The sequence below is a fragment of the Borostomias antarcticus genome, assembly GCF_949987555.1.
Source record: "Borostomias antarcticus genome assembly, chromosome: 4".
Taxonomy (NCBI): Eukaryota; Metazoa; Chordata; class Actinopteri; order Stomiiformes; family Stomiidae; genus Borostomias; species Borostomias antarcticus.
The window spans coordinates 3092616-3097005 of NC_140237.1; the positions used below are offsets into that span (position 1 = coordinate 3092616).

The window sequence follows — 4390 nt, forward strand, 5'->3', positions numbered from 1 at the left end:
CTCTCGGCATTATGGAACGCTACCACTAGGGGGCGATGAGATTACTTTCCCTCCCTATAGATGGGTTCGCCGCCTACGTCACAGCAGAGCGAGCACGCAGCCTCTGGGTAAAAAGGCAAACGAACTCGCTAGCCACAGTAGCCAGGAGCTCTGTTTCATGTAGCTAATTATGCCTCAAAGCTGCTGTGAACTGTAGAAACAGAAAAGGACAAGATGATGGCCTCAGATTCTTCAGCATCCCCTTGAGATGTCACCCTTTTCAGAGGAACCACCGAAAGCTGTGTTTTAAAGCCATAAAGAGAACAGATTGGGGACCAACAAACACTTTTTTGTGTGGTGCGAACTTCATCTCTGGTAAGTTATCTAGCTAACGTCACCTCGGGTTTTTATTCTCATCAAATTACATTGATTTGACTGTTGGTTTAGCTATTTATTTGTTTACTTACCGGTAATATAAGATTTAAGTAAACAGAAGTAACTCATAACCTGCACGCTAAACTAAGTTCAGGAATTGGAAGCCTAATGATAGCTAGCTAACGTTAGCTAATGCTAGCTAGCACGCTACCTAGTGCTAGCTAGCTAAGTCAAGGCCCGAACTTGGCTAACGTTTCGACAATATTGCAAATACTCCGACAAACTATTGCAAACCTTTTTTCTGTTACTGCTGGCTTTGTGTTCGCCGCGAACATTTGCAGAAACATAAGCGAACGGTCTGAGCTGGTAGTTTGTGTTAGTTAACGTTACTCTAAAATGGCCGCTGGACATGTGAATTGTTTGTTTGACTCTGCTGAATTTGAAACTCACATTGGGAGCTCGCTCGTGTCAGGCTTTCTAAGGCCATCACGAATCTCAGGCTAATATTACATAGGCAACAGTGAAGGCGAAGCCAAGATAATGCTTTATATATTTTCCATTTGTCTGGAAAGTGGGAGACTGAGAACGATGCCACCCACGAGGTAAGCGGGGTACCATGGACAATAACGTTAGCTCGAAACAAAGATGGAGGCAGCTTTGTTTGCCACATTAGTAGTATCGGTGTGTATTGTTGGAGTTCACGAGTCAAAAACAGGCGTTCCTGTTAAAACTGCGAGTAGTAACGCGTGATTCACGGGCCTTATACATTTAATCTATGCACTGCAGTGGCTAATGCCTAAACTAGCTTCATGTTTCCCACACTGATGATTGACCGCCATTGACCGCATCTGTCCTGGGCAGATGCCGGCAGAGAATAAAAAAAAAAAAGAATAGTATAGAATAGAATAGTGGCGTGTCACTAATTACTTATCGGCTGTAATGACTTGTTGAATTGTTCAGTTTTAGTCGCTGCTTCCCCTCTGCCTACTTTCCCATAGGGTCCTTGTGTGTTTATAACCTTAATATTTTTTGTTTATTGGGCAGACTGTATTGCAGTGTGGAGTTTCTGGGGGAGGACACTGTGTCGATTGTCCCAGTATCCTGGCTCTCCAAAAAGGATGGGGTAAGAACATGTTTGTGTGAACAATGTTTCTGATTGGTGTGCTACTTTTCAATTGTACAGGGAAGCGGGTACTAACATGGTTTCACTCACAGTTGCAGATGTGTTCCTGGCCAATGAACAAAGTCAGCCAACGGATAAAGAGCTGTGTGGAACCTAACCCTGGCTGGGCGCTCCACAGAGTCCGGGTTTTCCCAAAGTCCACAACTGGTACTGTTTGCATTTTAAGCTGTTAAAAAATACTGATGAGGGGGTGGGGGGAAAGATCATGACTCATTATTCTGAGGAAAAAGGATGGCTGAAATGTATTGATTATGGTACTTTATGCACACAGATCATTACGAAGGTGCCAGGCTCATGGCAAAAGTCTTTGAGCAGCAGTCGTCAATGGACGAGTGCCAAGACGTTCGAAAGAGACGGCGCAACACGCGCTATCACTCCAGTGACGAAGGTAATATACTAAAGTGCATTCAACAGTCCCAAAAGAGTAGTACTTTTGAAATCGAGTAATCTGAGCTAATATACTGATATTCCACTAGATATTCCAAGCCCAGGACAGCCATTGGTCCCAACAATGCAGGCCAAAGACAGTATGCCAGGTGCCGGAGTTGAAAGGCCTCTGCCGGCTGTCCAGTACATTCCACGTGTGCTGTACAATTCAGGTATGCATGTTTGTGTTGAAATGAAATGTCTATGCCTACTGCACACTGATAGTTGGACTATTTTTTATTTATTTTGAATACCATTTTACTCATCTTGCAGATTTTCCAAACTTGTCCCATGTGAGCGAGCGGGGCCCAGAACCCAGGTATAGCACCCCAGCCAGATCATATAGCACCCCAGCCAGACCAGGTAAGAGTGGCATGTACTGCTGTGGTGTTGTGATGTCTACCTGTTAATGTCTTAATTTATTTTCCTTCAAATGCCAGAAGCCAAAACATGCTGCCAACATTTTCAGTTAGGTCTGTGATGCCGTCGCCCAAGAAAACGTCTCCAGCACCATTGACTCCATGTACCCCTCTACCGAATCGATGCTGCTCTGCAGATGCTGGTATGGAACTACTTCATGTTGCATGCAGGGATATATTTTGAGTTTCATTTAGTTTTATGTCAATGTACTTATAGCCACATCTGTGTTTATCTAGATTTCCAGAGGTCTGTACATCAGCAATTCTCAGACTTGCGGGAGCAACTCCGTGAGCTTGCACAGAGTGTGAGGGAACTGGCCCAGAGCATGCGGCCGGGGGAGTCTGGAGCCCAGGGAGAAGTGCTGGATGCACTGGACCCTGCCCAAACGGACGAGGAGCTGCAGGTCTGTGAGGCCAGGTTGAAGGACCGGGAACATCAGAGGAAGATGGTGAGTGTCTGCAGGGCAGAACTTTGTCTTATTTTTGCAGGGAAGGGTACAGTAAATGACTGTCTTTGTTTTGCAGACAATACCTAGGTGCCATTGGTGGCAGAGACTTGGCGGACACAGTCCGACGGGTGCTGTCAGCTGTTGCCACACATGCGGTGTGGAGCGCCTACAGTGTGCACGGGAAGAAGCCACTTAAGAGTATGACACTCTTCAATGTTCTAACACGTAAGAAATGGTTCATATTTTTAATATTTTTTAATACATCGTCTTTGTTCCATGACCGATGTGAATTGAAACCATTACCTTTCTTGATAACTTAAAGGTGCAGTTATGGTCTCTATGCCGAAGGCTACAATGGCGGAAGTGGCCGCCTAGCTGCAGGAGACATTAAAACATGCCCCTGCTAAATGCAGAAGGGTAAGTGATGTCTTTTTTTTTTGGTTTCTCCTACCCAGTGACACTGCATGGTTCCAAAGATTGTGTACCACTTTTTTGTGCATGTATGTGCGTTGTGTATTTACGGCCATTTCATTATGTCTTTAGGTATCTGCAGAAGTCCGTCTGAGCACAGCCCATCCAAGCACAGCCCATCTGAGCACTCCCCAGCATTCTGATGAGGAAGACTTCCCTTCCTAGCTACTCCCCAGCCCATCTGACGCCCACCCGCAGCCCATCTGAGCACGGCCCCCCCCCCAGCCTATCTGAGCACAGCCTGTCATTTTTTTTGTAAATAACTTTTTTTTGTAAATAACTATTTTATTGTTGTTTTTTAAATCCTTTTTGTTTTAAAAACTTGTTTATCATGTTGCAGGCCAGACATTGTGTGTACTTTTTTCATAAAATAAATTGTTCTTAACTGTTAATGGTGTTGTCATAACTTTTGTACCATAATTTTGCTTGCTGCATTAACTATAGCATTAATAGGCTCTTTGCACAAGCTCCACTACTTCCTGACACTCTACAGGCGTATTTCTTTCCTGTCCTATACTAGTGGATGGAAGTGATTGATCAGGTGTGCTGCACACCGGATTCATCGCAATTGCTATCCAATAGTATAGGACGGTAAAGAAATATGCCTGTAGAGTTTCAGGAAGTAGTGGAGCTTGTGCAAGGAGCCGATTTGTTTTGTAATATATATTATGAGTAATATATAAACGTGTATACAACGTTGCAGCCATATACATCGAAATCATCGCGGAAATCACAACGTTGTGTGGACATTGCAGGCACGTTGCAGACACGTTGGGCCTGCACGTTGCAGCAACTTGTGTGCAGATACCGCGTTTGCGTTGCATGCACGTTTAACTTGACGTTGAGTGGACCATACAAAAGTCTAAATCGCACGTTTCTGAAACATTGCTGCAACCTGATTGTGTTAGTAGGGTAAGCGGCTTCGGGCTTGGTTAGTACTTGGATGGGAGACTGCCTGGGAATACCAGGTGCTGTAAGCCTTTTACCATTGCCCGACGCTCACTGCAGAGAGCATAATATCACAGCAAGTTGAATTGTCAGAACACAAAATCATTCAGTCTATAAGTAGCCTGTCACCCTCCTCACAA

The 4390-nt window shown here is 44.6% G+C and overlaps 1 long non-coding RNA gene across 1 annotated transcript; it reads left to right on the plus strand.

Moving 5' to 3' along the window:
* Positions 1-1570: 1570 nt before the first annotated feature.
* On the plus strand, positions 1571-2100 carry LOC311308273. The gene is made up of 3 exons (XR_014630424.1): positions 1571-1684; positions 1809-1925; positions 2014-2100. It is a non-coding gene; the product is annotated as an uncharacterized lncRNA (long non-coding RNA).
* The last annotated feature ends 2290 nt before the right edge of the window (positions 2101-4390 follow it).